The sequence below is a fragment of the Pelophylax lessonae genome (genome assembly GCF_965119305.1).
Source record: "Pelophylax lessonae genome assembly, chromosome: 2".
Taxonomy (NCBI): Eukaryota; Metazoa; Chordata; class Amphibia; order Anura; family Ranidae; genus Pelophylax; species Pelophylax lessonae.
Genome location: NC_138769.1, coordinates 387,256,382 through 387,275,927, shown reverse-complemented (window position 1 = coordinate 387,275,927; position 19,546 = coordinate 387,256,382).

The window sequence follows — 19,546 nt, the reverse complement described above, 5'->3', positions numbered from 1 at the left end:
GTTTTTGTTTTGCAGTCATTTTTTTATTTTTTTTATTTCCAAAAGGCAGAATGAATTTATAAAGGTAAATTGGGAAGCAGATCACATTTAGGAATTACATGGCAATTTAATAGTCAAGGAGACGTTATCAGCCACCAGATCAGCACAGTCTTATATCACGTTATGAACAGTGCTCGGACTTTGCTGTTAATTTGCTGTAGGGACCCTCTATTCATGATAGACTCCTAGTTAATGCATAGGGAAGTAAAGCGATAGCAGCTACAAAAACAAAATGACATCAAATCTTGGGCCAAAACCAAATTACACTGACAGATATCATTGAACAGTTACATTACCGCAAAGTAGAATAATTGAAACCTTGCTGTTTTTATGAATGCACTCCCTATGAAGTAAGAATTTTATTAAAAAACAATAAAAAAAGGAATAGTATGTGGTGGCATGGGGCCATCTGGCTGTAAGCCACAGCAGGCTAGTATACTGCAAGATGTAACATGAGGGGGGCTTAAAGGCCTCAAAGCACTTTTCTTATGTGACAAGAAATTGAATGGAAACTCTTCACAATAAAATATTATCATGTAAACTGACTTTTTAAAAGCCTTGCGAACCATGAAACTGTCTGGAAAGAGAAAAGGAGAAGGAAAGCAAAGACACAAAAAAAGTGAAGCTCTGAGCTATTGTGTCTCATGAACTTTCAACATTAAAAGAGCCTGACTTTAGCTGGCAATTTTTCTACAGAGCTACTAGCTCAACACAATTTTGGCACTTTAGGTATTGCCTGACAAGTAGATTCTAAAGATGGCCACATACGACTCTAATTTTGGGAGGTTCCTGTTTAAATGGACAATATTCAAGCTGTAGTTGGCTCTGTTGGCACCACCTGACTTCACAAACCTTGAATGAAAAATCGAAGGTGACCAGTGGAAAATTGTTGGCCAAACATGCATCAACTCAGATGTAGTAACTGGGCATTTAAGCAGCTGTGAGTGCTTGAACAAAATATTCAGTGTCAGCGATTAAAATTCCTCCATCCATACTGTTTAGTGTGGATGGAGGAATCTATTGTGGGATGAACGACGGAGGTCTAGCCATGTATGTCTAGCTTTAGGCTTAAATGTTTTCTGAGTCACCAACTCAAATCAAGAAAGGCAGACTAAAGTCTAATTTCCGATCTATATACTTGTTCCAGGTCATTGACGCATAGATGGGTACGCATAGACGCATAGATGGGTACAGAGACTGCCCACAGCCACAAGAATTAATTCATTTACTCTGGCTCCAATAACTCAGTCTAGGGATGTCTTTTTTTAAATGTATTACTTGCAGAACTTTAAACAGGAGAGGGGCTAGGGAATGGGATACTCCAAAAACTATTAGCAATAGCAATAAGAGGAAAATCTTCTGTCTAGTCTCTCTTTTGGAGGTAAGTGGGAACAACAGACTGTCTAAGGCCTCACAGTTGTAGACCAAAAGGCAATGTCTTTGGCATGAAAACAAACGTTAAGAGCGGCGCTTATACGTGTAAAAAGTAAACCAACACCTTAGTGTTAAAATACTGTATATTCTCATGAACATGTAAAAAATACTTGTGCAGGAATATTATTCACAACCCAAAGTGCTAACGTGCTATGCATGAACGAATAGTTCATATATAGAAATTGCGAGTGTGCCCAGGGGTCATACCATTCACACCCATCTTCCTCCTGTGATGTTCACTCCACCACATCATCCCACACAAAATGTTCACACACCAGTAGCCCAGTGACCTTTATAGTGTATTAAAGGTCAATATTAGACATGTGCAGTTCGGACAAATTTTTCATTATTCGGAGATTCAGATATTCAATACGTGTGTAAAGTGAGCGCTATGTGGCTGCAGTACAAAAAGGTGAATATACTGTATAACCTCCTAAACAATATTTACAAAATGTGTGCAGCGCTATTAAAAGAATAATAAAAACTATAATAATCAGCAACTTCATTAACAGTCCAAATGTGCAAAATTGTCCATAGTCCAGAAATTTAAGTGAGATGTCTGTGAAATGTGTGAAGTGTCAAAACAGTCACCAGATTAATAGAAAAAGAATGCAGTAATGAATAATACACCTTGAGTGACTGTTACAATAGTATGGGCGTGCTCCTCCTTCACCATTTAAATGCATTCACCAGAAGCCAAATACAAATGAGCCTTAAAATCTGTCCAATGAAGAGATGGAAATCTGGCCTGCAGGATCACCCCCTCGATCACCATACACTGGATACACTGTGTAAACGCTCACCAAACGGAGCCAAAAGTGCTTACTTAGTGTAATATTTATTAAAAATATTTTAAAATTACATGCACATGTTACAATAACAAATGGCCATAAACTCACATGAACAGACCGCCGTCCCTAAAACAAGGATACAGCGGTCAAGTCGCCAGCATGTAGGCCCTTCCCTCAGTATAAACAAAATGTATCAAATGAGAAGAAAAAAAAGGTCCTCACAGACATACAGGAAGAGAGACTTTCATAGTGTAAATCCATTAAATTAAACAAGTTTATTGAAAAGCAGTGCACTTACATAAAAAATAAAGTATAATCAGCTTTAAAACCCGTATTCAGCAGCTTTGATCTGATGTTCCGAGTGCCGGAATGGAATGCGTTCCAAAGTCTGGAAGTGACAGGGTGGAAATGACGCAGTGACGCTCTTTGCACTTCATCAGAGTGACGTCATCAGGAGCAGCATCACTAGCGTCAGTGCCAGCGTTTCTCCTGATGACTTCACTCTGATGAAACGCGTAGCACGTCACTGCGTCATTTCCGCCCCGGCCACTTCTGACCTTTGAAACGCATTGCGTTCAGGCACTCAGAACATCGGATCAACGCTGAATACAGGTTTTACGGCTGATTATACTTTATTTTTGATGTAAGTGCACTGCTATTCAATAAACTTGCTTAATTTAATGGATTTACACTATGAAAGTCTTTCCTCCTGTATGTCCACGAAGACTATCCCATAATATCGCTACATAGGAACTACCCTCTTATATGTGTGGGCTGAAATACCACCTGGGCTGATCGGTGCCATAGGGGTTGGAGGAGTCTGACATTGTTTATTGGCTACATACCTCTGACCCCTGCAGGGGTACATACATCTGGTGAGTGCAGTCCAATTGGGGAAGCACCATTGCACCTATCTGCACGGAGTTATTTTTAGAATTACGGACAATTTTTTGCACTTTGCACTACTGGGACTATTGGACTATATAATTTATATATTTGTGGATGATGAAATTGATTTATGATTGGTTTTGTGATTTTTGGCACTGTTTTATATATATTTATTATTATTAGGCCTTAATTGATTGGCACTTTATTTATATTCATGATTTTTTGTATAGGAATATTTGAGCACATTTGATACCTATTTATATATACATTTTACAAAGTTTTTATCAATTTGTTTCCTTTGCACATATGACACTTTATCTTTAGGCAGCACCACCATACCTTTTTTTCTTCTCATATTGTCATACTCCTTAGGGGTATTTGAGGTAGGCAGCAGCCTTTATACTCCTTGGATATTCTAGCGCGGATTTTATTTAAACCAAAGTCTACCAAATGCTCTGAATAACGAAACAAAATTTGTCTGAATTTCCAAAATTCGAATCGAATTTTACATCGAATTCCATTCGAATTCGAAACTGTAAACATATTTCTGAAATCAAAGACTGTGTGTGTGTTATTAGAGTACCATTTCAAAATAATGCTGTTTTTGTTAAACCAAAGATGATTTAAATATTCAAAATAATTGAAGAAAAAAAATCAGTAAATTCAAAGAAAATTCTAAAAGATATAAAAGAATTCCAAATATGAATTCCGAATACGATTTGAACAGATCAACTGAATTTAACTAAACAAAATAACTAGATTAACAAATCTATACGAAACAAAACAAATGTTTTTATCATGCACATGTCTACAATAAGCGCTTTATGCCAAGTAACTCCAACTTCCGCACTGTTAAGATATGCTGGTGTGCTGCTCCTCTACTCCACTTAGGATGGGTCACCCATTAACTCAGAGTGGAATTTGAATAATAAAATGTTCCTCCACACACAATTAGCGACATACAGGAGCCAGGAAAAAGTATTTAATTGTGCAGTATGTGTATGAAAACCACAAATAAAATAAAGTAATGCACTCATTTTGTTGTGCCTCTAACAGCAATAGAGAATTAAAACGCACCAAGTTTCTTACAGGGGCACTCTAGAATATAGAGTACCCTTGTAGTAGAACAGTTGATGAACTGGTTGATCTCAAAGTTCATCTCACCGTCAGAGTCAGAGAACACTTTGGACCTATCCACATATTTACACATATTGCAATGGCCGCATGCAAGCATTCCTTGTATTTCAGGGAGATCAGTGAGCCTGTTTTTGTTAGGCGTCCTCAGAAACTAAGATTGTACCATGTTAAAACTGGACGTATCGGTGCTTTAAATTACCAAATCCATAAATCCCAGTGTTATCATGGGTGTAGGCCACACAGTGTTTTTATTTTTATGCTTGGCTTTGGAATTGGCACCACAGTAGGCCAAAACACGTAATATGTGTTGCCACAACACCTTAGTGTGATGGGAACCCTCACTGACCACCAATGTCTGGGAGGGTTTAGTTCATTAATCACCAATGTCTTAGAAAGGGGGATTCTACCTCTCACTGCTGCAGATGCTGGGAGGGGGATTCTGATGTTGATGGTGAATTCTTTGACCTACTGACCCCAGTCTTGTTTTCTTCCACTGAACACCACATTCTTTGCGTTTTTTTTTTTTTAAACCAACCATGAGCTTTTCTGACCACTGAGCAGTAGGTGGGACAATTTTACATACTCTTGATATTTGCATGCCCTTCTGCTGTGTGTTCTAATCCTAATCTATGGATTCTATCAACTGCATACTACTGACTGCTGCACTGCATATGGTATGCTTTTTATTATATACTGTAGCCCCGACCGCTACACTTTGTCATCTGTGCTATACATCAAATCCTTTTGACCATGGTGTTTATTGTTTTACTGGTTGCTGTTTGCTATGTAGTTCCCAACTATTTTAATGACGTTCTTCTTTAATGTAGGATCATACAAAATGTCTGTAATCTCTTATTTGTGCCACTGTAACTAAAGTGCAACTAAGGCCAATTTCTTTTTTTTTTTTTTTTTTTTCGATAGAATAAGGAAAGTTATAACTTTTGTCAGTTTTTTGGTTTTTTTGGTCATTTTTGTCTCACTGGATAGATTTTTTTTATTTAATAACTTTTTGTATTAAGAAAAAAACATATACATCACAATTAACAAAAGTGCAGTAATATATATATGTAAACAAACAACAAAAGAACATTTTCAAGGAAAAGCGTGATTCGCCATTAAATTGAGTGAAGGTTAACAATATTGTAAGTTAGGAGTGCAATTATGGAGTAACAAACATTAGGATGAACCAAGAAAAACTTTGAGAGTAGTGAAGACAAGACAGAGAAAAGAGAGATGGAAGGAAGGTCAGATGGAGAAGTAGAGAGAAGAGGGGGAAGAGAGAGAAAAGGGGGTGTGGGGGGGGGGGGCAGAGGTAACAGAAAGTGGGCGAACCCTGGCTGATTTACTACAGGAAACCAATGAGAAGAATGTTAGGCAACACTTCAACATAGTTGGAGAGGACACGGTACATTACAAGGTGAGCATAGCTAGATCTCTTAATTGGGGCGAGGGAGCCATAAGGGCAGCATAACCCGGTGTGTAGGTGAAAGCGAGCCAGCAGGCCCAGATTGTGTATGATAGAGGAGAGGCCCCTTTGGGAAAGAGTTAAGTCTTCCATCCGGTAAGTGCGATCCACACATCGGAGCCATTGTTGGATCGTGGGTGTAGTGGATTGAGCCCAGTGTCGAGGAATGAGAGATTTCGCTGCGTTCAGAAGATGTGGGGTAATAGAGCGCTTGTATTGTCCCACAGGTTCCTCTACACAGTGGAAGAGAACCATCCAGGGGTCCTTGTGGACAGGGAAACCCTGGATTTTTTTCGATCCAATATAGCACCTCTGACCAATAGCTTTGTATCCTGGGGCAGTGCCATCATATGTGAGAATGAGAGGCCTCCTCTCCACATCCCCTCCAGCATTGGGGAGGTGTAAATGAGAAGATGCAATTCAGCTTGGCTGGAGTTAGGTGCCAGCGTGTTAACAGTTTATAGTTCATCTCAGCAGTTTTTGAAGAGGTTGAAGTAGAGTGAGCCAGCTGTAAAATTGTAGAGCGTTGGGTGTCAGAGATGGTACATTGCAGGTCTCTCTCCCATGCTTTCAGGAATGTGGGGGCGGGGGGTTCAGGGGAGAGATCTTAGAGTGCTTTGTAGAACTGAGACAGTGCCCTTTGTGGAGGCTTAGTATGGGCAAAGATCTGTTCCACCAGGGTGAGCTCGGAAAAGGAGCGTATGGGTTTTGGAAGTTGTGCTATAAAGTGCTTCAGTTGAGTATGACGCCAATGATCCATAAAAGTCAGGGGGGAGGAATCACAAATGGAGCATATAGGTGCTATAGAGTCTTTGCGGACCACATGATGAAGGAGGGTAGCATGCAAAGGTAGAGAATTGTGGAAAACAGGGTCCCTTTGCCCCGGAAGGAAGTATGAATGTCCCAGTAGAGGCATTAAAGGAGAGTTGATTGGCCAATCTTGAGCTTTACAGAGAGTATCCCATACCCAAAAAGTGGAGTGAGTGAGAGGGGATAGGGTATCTGCACATGTTCTATAAGGTTTGGGAATCCAAAGTTGCCTTTAAGGGTCTGACCCACATAGTTCCCTTTCCAGTTGAACCCAGATCTTCGAGTCACTGTGATGTTTCCAGTCCGAAGCTCTCTGAAAGGCAACTGAGTAGTAGTATAGGTTAAAGTCTGGAAGGGCCAGGCGACCCTTAGATTTTTGTTTATGGAGTAGGGAGCGGGCTACCCTGGGATGTCTGTGATTCTCAACATACTTTTGGATCAAGGAGTTCAACGTCTGGAAAAAACTCGAAGGTACTCTATATGGCAGCATTTGAAGCAGAAAGAGGACCCTGGGCAATACATTCATTTTTATAACATTAATCCTGCCCAACCAGGTGGTGGCTAAATGTTTCCAGTTGTGGAAATCTTTTCTAATGGAATTAAGTAAGGGTATGAAGTTACAATTGAACAGTGTTGAGGTGTGCCTGGTCAGATGAATGCCTAAATATTTGAGGGAGTGGCGTTGCCAAGTAAAGGGAAATTATGCTTTTAGGGAGACAGCGGATCGGGGGGGACAGAAATATTAAGGATTTCAGATTTAGACAAATTAATTTTAAAGTTAGAGATAGAATGGAATAGCTGGAATTCTGACATTAGATTAGGGAGGGATATGATGGGTTGCTGTATATAAAATAGGATGTCGTCCGCATATGCGGCGTCTCATTGGATAGATTTGACTTCACTCCTGCCACAACACAAATCTTCAGGACATGGGAATGCGCGCACGCAAATAGGCATGCGCACAATATATGTTTGCACCAGATGGACTATTTAAGGTTGCCTGTGTCTGTGCTCTAATGCTGACTGGTTTTCAGCTGTTCTCTGTGTCATGTGTACTCCCAGTGTGTTTCCTCGGTTGCTGATCCGGCTTACTGCTGACCCGATCTCGGATCCTGCTCATCTTGTCGCTATTCCTAAACACGGCTCGTTCCTAATTTTGGCTCTGCTCCTGATTCAGTTCCTTGCTGTCCACCTGTTTATGACCCTGGCTATCCTGCGACCACGCTCCTGTTATAAAACCTGGCTTCCTGACTCGTCCGAGTGTTTGCCTGGCTGACTGCATTCACAGTTTTGCAACTCGCTGTGCGCTCCTGCTGCAAGTATGCTGAAAGCTCTGACCTGCCACATGCTCTGGTCCTGCAGTGCAAGTGGAGTGCTTCCTTAACCTCAGCTGAACTATGGTGCACGGCTACTGCTCCTGATCGGACAGTTCTCCGGTTTCCTCAGAATCAAATCTCCTGCTGCAAGTCCCTGGGTCTACACCTACAGGCACTTGTGTTCCTCCTGTCCCTCAGCACCCTTTGTTTCAGTCTCAGTGGGTCCTGGGTTGGAGACACAAGAGAGTCCAACCTGGTCATTTCAGTCTCCCTTCAGGTATGTGACACAGCCCATACATGAATCAGTTTTTTTCTTTCAACCAACGTGTTTAATAAAAAAAAATAAAAAATAAATGACTAGATTCTGCCATCTACAGATTTGAGGTGGATAAGGGAATCCTCCCACTGAGCTATGGTAATCTGACAGTGGGGAGACTTTCTGGCCCTCAGAATACACTGATCAGCATTGCAGCTTGTAGCACTGATCAAGCAGGGAAAATCCAACAGGTCAGCTATACAGAAGTCAAATTGGTAGATCAACTTCTGTACAACCTCCCTTAGAAATTTGGCCAGTTCAGCAGGGACATTTTCGTTCCACGTATGGGCGGTATTAAGCAGTTGTTACCAGAACTAGAGTATTCATTGAAAGATTTCAAAGAGTTCCCTTCTACTTCTTTTCTGGTAACAAACATTATACATTTAGGATTTTCTTCTACTTTCACTCACTTGGTGATAATGATTCCCAGAACAGACGGCAATAAAAATCTGACAGATATTGTAATCCCTCTCCAGTCTATCCAAGACAAAAAATGTTTTGGCTTCAATTGCAACCTATGAGGTATTTTGTATTTACAAGGAATGCGGCATGGGTGTATACCGTGAGCAGGCTCAGACTTTATCAAGCCATACCCGAAATTTAGTGTGATTTAACCACAGTGCGCTATATGTGGCAGGTCCTTCTCTTCCTAATCTGTCCCTAAGCTGTACTTATGTTACGTATACTATGTATACAGTAGTTCAAATTTAGCAGTGTATATATACCTGCTCATATTTACCTTTGATGGTAGAACTTGGTTACCTAGTGTAATATTTTTATGTTTACAAAACAGGTGCAACTATTACATGGTTTGTTTTCTTCTGATCTAAATATAGAAACATTACTAATATAATTAGATGACATTTAAAAAGCTAGCAAACAGCCGGTAAACCCACCTATGCTACAAGTGAAACCTGAAGGGATAGTTTGAACGCCAAGCTAAACAAAGAGTTGGATGGTTCAAGCAGCAGACACAGGGGAGGTCACATTGGAGAGCTGAAATTCAGGAAGAAACAAAACTGATCATAAACAATGATGGCTTTGTGCAGTCAGCAGAATGCAGGCATCACTGATTACAACACACCTTACTCTTTGAGCACCGCAAACTGCTGCATTCATTACCCCTGGAATAAAAGACTCAGATATCACATTGCACCTTAGGCCTTGTGTTTGAAATGAACTCAAATGCCGAATGTATACCACTCAGTGGTATAATGGGTGTAGTGCTTTGCATTGTACTGTCTGCCTCGTAACACCTGCCAGCAAGGTAGAAATGTTTCTCTTTTCTTTCCGAGTCTGTGAGAACTTGATACCATCTACCAGCTTTCACTATCTGATAGATGAGCGCTCTCTAAACTTTCATTTGTGTAGATGCTGTCTTGATCAGTATCTGTTGGGATCCACTTACTATCAGGGTAATAACAATTCCCGTGAGACTGGGGGCTTATATTGTTCATTCTTTTCTAAACTCTTCCATTAACTGCATCTCTACCAGGACAATTTTTTTTCCATTTTCCACACACTTTTTAAAACTAGGGATAGACCGATATGGTTTTTTTCAGGGCCCATATCGATATTTTGGTCACAACGTATCGGTATCGGGCGATATGGGCCGATATTTTGTACATTTAAAGTTTTGCAAAATAAAGAATTTTTGACACAAACCTGGTACTGAACATGTTAATTTTTGTTTAATACTTAATGACTGGCTTGCCGGCATCCTGTGGTGGGTGGCTGGCTGTCTCGCAACCTGTGGTGGGTGGCTGGCTGGCTGGCACCCTGTGGTGGGTGGCTGGCTGGCTGGCACCCTGTGGTGGGTGGCTGGCAACCTGTGGTGGGTGGGTCGCTGGCTGGCACACTGTGGTGGGTGGCTGGCACAGGCACTGTGGGTGGCTGGCTGGTACAGGGCCTGTGAGCGGCTGGCTGGTACACTGCCTGTGGCTGGCCGGTACAGGGCCTGTGGGTGGCTGGCTGACTGTCTGGCACCCTATGGTGGGTGGGTGGCTGGCTGTCTGGCACCCTGTGGTGGGTGGGTGGCTGACACAGGGGCTGTTGGTGGCTGGCTGGTACAGGGCCTGTGGGTGGCTTACTGGCTGGTACAGTGCCTGTGGCTGACAGGTACAGGGCCTGTGGGTGGCTGGCTGGTACAGGGCCTGTGGGTGGCTCGCTGGTACAGTGTCTGTGGCTGGCTGGCTGTCTGGCACAGGGCCTGTGGATGTGGGTGGCTGGCTGGCACCAGGCTGCTGTGGGTGGGTGTATGGGTGGGATACACTCGTGTGAGACTAATCCCGACTTCAGACGAGGCTGTCCAAGGCGAGGAAGGCAGTCTAAGAAGGCAGAATGACATCACAAAAATATTGGCAATACCGGCCAGTTCCGGGGCTGATACCGATATATCGGGGAAAGTGCATATCGGCCTTGCCGATAATCGGTCTATCCCTAGTTAAAACCTGCATTTTTTGCTAGAAAGTTGTAAGCTATAATTTTCCGAAAGCAGAGGCACTGTAGAATGAAATGGTGGCAGAAACGTTTTTTTTTTATGTTTGATGATATTTGTACAACTGTTGCTCAAATTTATATTTTCTTGAAAAAAAATACAATAAAATGAATTTTAGTGCACCTAGCCATAATAGAATACATTTTTGTTAAAATATAAAATAAAAAGATTCTTCAAGTAAATCTATACAAAACATGTAAAGCCTTAAAATTGCATGTGCCCACAAAATGGGCAGTACCCAAAATTATTCATAAGCAACTCTTTTAACACCTTTGCAGGTTGTTGGCTTGGAGCTAATCAAAAACGATAGCCCTAGAATTATTGTTCCCACCCGATGTTTGTGGTTGTACCTAACAAGTGTGGCACAATCGCTGTTTACATACACACCCCTACATTTTCCGTACTGAATAGGTGAGCTTGGGAACTACATGTGGGGTTGTGACAGAGGGGGGTTGTTTATAGTACTTGGAAGTGCCCCTCAAAGTGACTGAGTGTCTCTATAGCTGACTGGATCACTTTAACATAAAAGCCAGGAGTCTGCTGAAAAATTCAAGTTAGTTTTTTTTCTAGTAGTCTTTCAGGAAAGCTTGCAGAACTTTGCTGCCGATGGCCTGCTCCCAAGATGATAATAAATCCAGTCTGTAATGGCGTACAAAAATGGACATGCCTGACTACGTCACTGCTTTACAAATTTGTTCTGTGGAGGTACTGGCCTTCTCTGCCCATGTGGCTGCTAAAGCTCTTGTAGAATAAGCATGCATGAATACCCATCGGTGGAAGGAGATCCAAAAGTAAATAGGCTGATTCAATTGCCATTCTTAGCTATCTGGCAATGGATTCTTTAGTGGCTTACTGCCCTTTTCTGGTCCCAGAAAACAAAACAAAAAAAGATTCAGAACTCCTAAATTCTTTACTTAATTCTAAGTAACGTAAAATGATTCTTCTCACATCCAAAGAATGAAAATGTCTTTCCTTTTCCCCTAATGCAGTGATGTCGAACCTTGGCACCCAAGATGTTTTGGAACTACATTTCCCATGATGCTCATCCACTCTGCAGTGTAGTTGAGCATCATGGGAAATGTAGTTCCAAAACATCTGGGGTGCCAAGGTTAGCAATATACTGCCCTAACGGGTTAAGACCAACGTTGGCAAAACAATATCTCAAGAGCAGTGATACACCGACGCTATCTTTGGGAGAGAGGCTGGGTTGCAGCACAATCCTGTCTGAATAGATAGTTAGGAATTGCTCTCTGACTGACAATGCATGGGTAACTGCTTTACGGCTTGACAGAATAGTGTCTACTAAGCGTCAGTAGAACCATTTTCCTTCTAGCAGTTGTCTTTCACAAGCCACAAAGATTTTCCACCTGTGGATGACACAGGGGACCTTGTAGCAGCAGGCCCTTCCTGATGGGAAGCGTCCGATATGGCTTGACCGCTAAACAGAGAGATGAAAACCACTGCCTTTTTGGCAGGAAAGGGGCAACTAACAAAACCGCCATTCTTTCTGCAATAATCTTTTTCAGGACTTGTGGAATTAGTTGAAAGGGGGGGGGGCGTAACACAGTTGAAAGTCCCATTTGTGAGTGAGAGCATCTATCCGTATTGCTCCATCTGCTTTGTTCAGAGGGAAAAAAAAGGCAGGTTTTGCCATTCTGCTGGATCGCAAACGGGTCTATCTGTGGCTTACCCCAATCCTAAATTAAGTCATGAAAGACTTCTTGATTTAAGCACCGTTCGCCCTCTCTCACTTGGTGCCTACTCAGGAAATCGGCTACCAGGTTCAACGAACCTTTGTGATAAACCTGCTGACAATTAGGCAAGGCAATAAGTGCACAGCATGAAGCAGATATCCTACAGGATGACCTGGACAAAATAACGGAATGGGCAACGACTTGGCAAATGAGGTTTAATGTGGAGAAGTGTAAGGTTTTGCACTTGGGGACTGGAAACATAAAAGCACAATACACATTAGGAGGGGAACCCTTGGGGGAATCAAAAATAGAGAAATATCTGGGAGTCTTGGTTGATGATAGACTAGGCAATAGCATGCAAGCGGCAGCTGCCAAAGCCGGCAGAATATTAGCATGTATAAAGAAAGGTATGTATTCCAGAGATAAGTCTATAATCCTTCCACTTTATAAAACTCTGGTCCGACCGCATCTGGAGTATTCTGTCCAGTTCTGGTCGCTGGTCCTCAGGAGGGATGTGTTGGAGCTGGAGAGAGTCCAGAGAAGGGCAACTAGACTAATTAGGGGATTGGAGGACCTTAATTATGAAGAGCATCTGCAATCGCTTGATTTATTCTCCCTGGAGAAGAGACGCCTGAGGGGGGACATGATAGCAATTTTTAAATATCTCAATGGGGATCTCAGCTTAGAAAATAAGCTGTTCAGTCGAAGGGATTGCATGAGGACTCGAGGGCATACAATGCGATTCGAGGAGAAGCGTTTTAACCTCAGGCAACGTGGGGGGTTCTTTACTGTTAGGGCTACAAGATTGTGGAATTCTCTACCACAAGAGGTGGTTTCTGCGGGTAGTATGGTGGCTTTCAAAAGACTCTTAGGTGTACATCTCAAGGATCAGAACATTCAGGGCTATGTGAGATGATTAAAGCCACACACACCTACACAGGTTGAACTGGATGGACTATTGTCTTTATTCAACCTCACCTACTCTGTAACTATGCCAAATTGACTTCTGCCCAACTCAGAATTTCCTCTGCCAGATTTTGAAGACTCCTGCTTCTTGTGACCCCTTGTCTTTTTATATAGGCTACAGCTGTGGCGTTGTCTGTAAAGACCTGAACATGATGACCCAGGAGCTTCAGAGAGAAGGCTAACAGTGCTAGAGCGACCGCTTTAATTTCTTTTCTGTTTGACAAATATACCACCTGTAGCCCTGACCACTGTTCTTGCGTCAGATGACTCCCCAAGTGCGCTCCCCAGCCCCAGGAGCTGGTGTCTGTGGTGAGGATCTTTTCTACTGAAAAAGACTAGCCCAAGCTGCTTAAGAGTATCTTGATTCTTCCACCACCAGAGGGATTTTTTTTTGGTGGGCACTGTTAACTTGATGTCCAATGAAGCCTAGTCCACATTCCACACTCTCAGGAAGAATTGTTGCAGGGACCTGAAGTGTATTTTTGCCTACTGGACTACTGGGATGGAAGCTGTAAGCAAGCTGAGAGCTGACATCAGAAACCTAATTGACACCTGCTGATTGCTCTGCAGACGAGTCATCGCTATCCAAATCTTTTGCATTTTCTCTTCTGGCAAGAAAATCTTCTGTCTCACTGAACCAATGCAAAACCCAGAAAAATACATTTTTTGGACAGGGTCAAGTGGGATTTCTGCACATTTATCCACATGATCCAGCCCAACCTCTCCAGATGGTTGTAGGCCACTTGTACATCCTTCCTCAACTGGTCCTCAGAGCTTGCAAGAGATCATCTAGGTATGGGATTACCAAGAAACCTCTGAGCCTTAAAGGGGCTAAGGCCTCCGCCATCACCTTTGTGAAAATGTGGGGAGAGGATGACAGGCCGAAAGGCAAAGCTCTGAACTGCAGATGCTGGAACTGTTGCCCTAATCTCAAGGCCAGTCTCGAACTTTAGGAATGTGGAGATCCCTTAGGTAGATCAATGCCATGTAACAGTCTGGAAACACCAGATGACCAAGAAGATTGAATCCATCCGTAACTTTTTGTATAGTACCGTCTTGTTTAAGGGCTTCAGGTTAAGGATTAAGTGGAATTTTCCTTATGTTTTTCCCACCAGAAATATATGGGAATAAAACCACATTCGTTCTTCTTTTGCAGGAACCGGTACAACCACTCTTTGAAGTATCAGATCCTGAACCAGGTTTTTCATGGCAAGAGCTTTTACCGGATTTCTTGGAATATCTGTCACAAAATATCTCCTTGGCAGAACCTCTGCAAATTCGATTTCGTACCCCTTGCTGACAAGATTTTGGATGTAAAGGCTTGTTTTAATTTTTTCCCACTGTTGAAAAAAGGCCTGTAGTCTTCCTCCCACTGGAAGCGGCAAGTCATAACTCCTCGAGCTGCGCAGGAGTACGGAAAAGGACTCCTCCTTTTTCTCTTGCTTTCTGCGACCCCCAGACTTTCCTTTTTCCCTAAGACTTCTCACCTTGCTGCAAATCCTCTAGGGATGAAAAAAGCGCTTTGGTGTTTGTTTCTTCTTTTGAATAGGAAAATACTTTTTTCTGTCTGCTGTGAGGTCCCAAATTTATTCCAAATATGGCCCAAAGAGGAGATCCCCTGAAAACGGATTTAGCATAGCCTAACCTTGGAGGTGGAGTCCCCTGCCAGGTCTTCAGCCATAAGGCCTTTCTTGCCGAATTAAAGGCTGCTGAGCATGCTGTCATGTGTATCGGAGTCTGCGGATGTGCCTGCTATATATCCAACTTCTCTCGAGATTGTAGGGAAGGAATCTAGAACCTCCTCTTTTGTGGTCTCTGCGCTAATATGCGCTTTAAGCTGGTTTAATCAGTGCTCTAGATTTCTTGCCACGCATGTGGCTGCCATAGCCAGCTTTAAATTCTCCATTGTGGATTGCCATGTTCTCTTCAGCAACAAATCCATCATTTTATTAATTGCTTCCTTTAGACTTCCTGTGTCCTCAAAAGCAAAGTCTGTTGTTTTTGAGACTTAGGAGAAGGCAGGATCCAACTTTGTTCCAAATTGATGAGGAATCTTCCTCAAATGGGAACTGTCTCTTGTGAGATCTCGAAAAAAAAAAAAGTTTTCTTTCTGGATCCTGCCATTCCTTCTTTACCATGTCAGAGATAGCGAAATGGAAAGGAAAGCATCTACCCTTTGGCTCGCTAAGCCCCAGATACATTTTATCATGAAGTAAGAGATCCTTTTCCTCCTGCTTAATGCCTAATGGGCCATACACACTATAAGATTTTCTGAAGACTTTTTCCTTTAGACTTACTAAAACCATATAATATGAGGTCAAACCTAAACACTTTCAATTTGTATGCAATCTGGCAGGCCCTTGCACTACATAGAAAAGGTAAATCTGAAGGAAATCTAACCACAAAAGTTGGATAGTGTGTATCTTGCTTAAGGTGGCATGAATCACTTTGAGAAGACTGTCCAATTTTTTCAGCGACAATTTAAATTTTGATGGCGAAGCATCTTCAAACTCTTCTGAATACTCTTTAGATCGTGATGATGAGGCAGCAACCTGTGCCGAGGGAATCCCTGACCCTGCATTCAAGGAAGCTGATGACTGTGGTGTGGCTATGGACTCAGAGGAAGACTCCAACAAATCTCTAAATGACTGTAAAGTCGCACTCCACTCAGCCTTCATAGAAGCCAAAAAGTCACTAGGTGCTGCAGCCGCTTCTTCTCTCACTAAAACTGAGACACAATTCTTGCATAAAGGCTTTTTCAATGAGTGACAATTTACTGTTGCATGAAGGACACCTCCTCTTGCTATTAGATTCCTTTTTACTGCTCTTACCCTAAGACAGAGACAAAATAGAAAGAAACAACCACTTCAGCTACTGACAAACGGTAAAACACCACAGCAAACGCACCAGTGCAGCCAGCACCCAGGAAATAATACCATACCACATGTGCACTGACCCTCACACAGGATCCAGGGAACAGACAGGCCCTCAGCCCCAGGGGGAGTGAACACGTGCACAGGGAGAAGAAAAGATAAAATATTATCAGCGCTCAAAAACCTAACAGTAAGCAGCTATACACTCAGGTTCAAAAATAAAACCAGCACATCAAATATAAAACAAATAGTGTAGCGCTAGATGAAGTAATAGCATATCATATGGAAAAAAACAGTCCATGCAGGTAGCTCACAAGTGCAGATAGTAGTAGAAATCCTGCTGGGAGGTGCATATACACAGGTGCTCTTCAGTGTGCCACACACAGCCCACCACCATACAGAATGGCCTCTCACCTCAACCTGATAAAATTCAGTCAACCAGATCTCCACTCTCCTCAGACAGGACAGAATAGCACTCTGAATATGGGACCATGGACCAGTATACTCCAGGACTCTCTCCAGTATGGACGTTAAAAAGGAGACAAAAACAGGCAGCCCATAGCGTGAACCTGATATAAGCTTTATTAATCTTAAATTAAAAAATGGCCTCTTACGCTTAGAAGGTCAATTCACAGCAGTCATCTGTGGTACAATATGTATGGCAACGGGGGGAGCTACGAGACCAGCTCGGTCCTCGCCGGTATCTTAAGTGTCAGCGGGTGATGTCAGACGCTCCTCCTATCCCCCCCGCTTACACACACATATATGTATTACACATACACAAATATATACCCATACACACATATAGGTGTGATAGGAGCAGAGCCCTATGCCTGCAAATAATTTCATTAGCGCAGGCATAGGGCTCAGCTACTTTCACACCCATATGTGTGTATGTGTATATATACATACATGTGTGTGTATATATACCCCTATACAGAAGTTCAGATGTTATGCCTGCCTGCAAAGACGTCCACAAAAAAGCCCAATAAACGCCTGCAAAAACAACGGCCAGGTGTGAAAATAGCGGAGCCATATCATTGCTCTACTGCAATTCTAAGACAAACAATCTTTTATTTCTGGTTCTGGACATGCTACAGAGCTGAAACTTCACAGGTACACTTTTTAGACCCCCCAGACACTAAATCCAAAGACATCTCATTTTTTTTTTTCAATAATTTTTTCAATAATTGGCTCTCTATCAAAAACGACAATTTTTAAGAACTTTTTTTTGTGTGATTAATAGTCCCTGGGGCATGACCCAGAACCCTAGGCACTTTTTAGGGGCATTTATTGGGTTTTAGGGCTTCAAAATGGTGTTTTTTGATTACCAAAGTTAGGGTCCCATTGATTTCAATGGGGTTCTGTAATCCGGACCCAAACTTTCGGGAAGTTCGGGTCGAACCGAACTTTTCAAAAGTTCAATCATCCCTAATCTTTGGTGCTCTCTAACACTATAGTGATGCACTCTTCTCTTCTATATATACACACACATGCACTTGCTACCAAAAACACACATTTTTCTTTGTTTGCATTTATTTGAAAGAAAACAGTTTTACGCAAATAATATTTTGTTTATTAAGATGGATAATACAAACAAATATTTTGAGACTTGATATTTCAATATAATAAATATACATATTTACCAGAGCATTTATTATGCTAATGTATAAATTGAACTTTTCATCCTAACAAAGCAGCTTTTGTTGAATACAAATATTACATGAGATATCACTACAATGCACATTCATCGCAAATAAGGCAATCATATGTACATAGTTCTTGTGTATTCACGGTTTAACAGCTGACTATGCAGTGCAGCAAACATACGATGATAATCTGACAGAGAGGAGACAAACCTCGAGATATTAATACTATAAATATTAGTGATCGACCGATATCGTTTTTTTATTGCTAATACCGATATTTGGGTCATCGCATATCGGTATTTGCCGATATCTGCTGATATTTTCAGACATTTAAAAAATATATATTATGTTTATTTTTACACAGGTACTCTTGTGGAGGGATCTGGGGGTCTAAAAACCCCCAAACCCCTCCTCTGCACTTAAAAGAATTCAAAATGCCAAGTTTGGCTGTTTTGAATGCTGTCATTTTTTTTTAATTTGGTGCCGAGTACCCGGAAGTGATGTCATGACATCACTTTCGGGTTTGACCCGATCAGAGCCGAATGCAGCTTTGATCGGGTCTTCAGCGGCCGTGCAGGTAGGAAGCCCGAGCCGCTGAAGGCGACGGGAGGGGGGTGTCCCCTTCCACACCTTGTAACGACAGCCGAGCGGCTTCTCAGCCGCATCGGTTGTCATTACAAGACAGCCGACCGTCGGCTATGGACGCCGGTATGGGGGTGATGCCTCTAGCTGAAGGCATCACTCCGGTACAGCACTTTCCCGAAATATTGGAAATATCGGTAACCTCAGTGGCCGATTCCAATATATAGGGTAAAGTGCAGATCAGATCGGCCCTCGATATATCAGCTTCGCCAATAATCGGTCGATCCCTAATAAATATACATCTGCATCAGCACAAAACAGATAACAATCTGATAATTCAGTTACAGGTGAATGCTCTGGTTTATTCTTCCGTTAATTTCTGTATTTTTCAAGGCTCCAACTGGGGAGGGGATCAGCACCTGAGCTCCTTGATCCCCCCCCCCCCCCCCATCTGTTGCAGCCCTTATGAAGTGGTAACACAGCATCTTTACCCAACAATTCTCAAATTACTGTATGTCACCATGTAACAGGAGGACTACAACTGGCCAATCATGTTACAGTCCGACTGCAAATCTGCTATCTTTAATGGTCCAAAAACGAAAATATCCTACATTCATCTGATTAGGCCTAGTGCAATATTGTAAAACTCACTAAATCATGATTTCATACAATCTTACCTTTTAGATGTGATTTCTGTACATGTAGATCTATATTTAGTAGACTATCCAATAAGATTGTAGCATGTGTGACCAGCATGAACTCATTTTGGTGTAGTAGCATGTATGAGATTACAATTAGCCAGAAACAGATTTGCTGGCGAGGCATGTTACTGCTGGAGTCCCTGAGAAATACAAGTGTGTAGATCTCTCTGCCCTCTAATACTAACAATTATTTTAAACAACTATTTGGTTTGATCCCTTTTGTCTTTTCAGAAATGTGTTCTCTATGGCACTTATGTCACACAATGCTTAAAACAAATGAAGACAAGTTAAAAAACCTGTGACAATATATTGATATGCAATATGGCTTATTTATCAATATATTCAAATTCAGAAATGCCTTTGTTACTCTGAGTTTGAAAATAAAAAA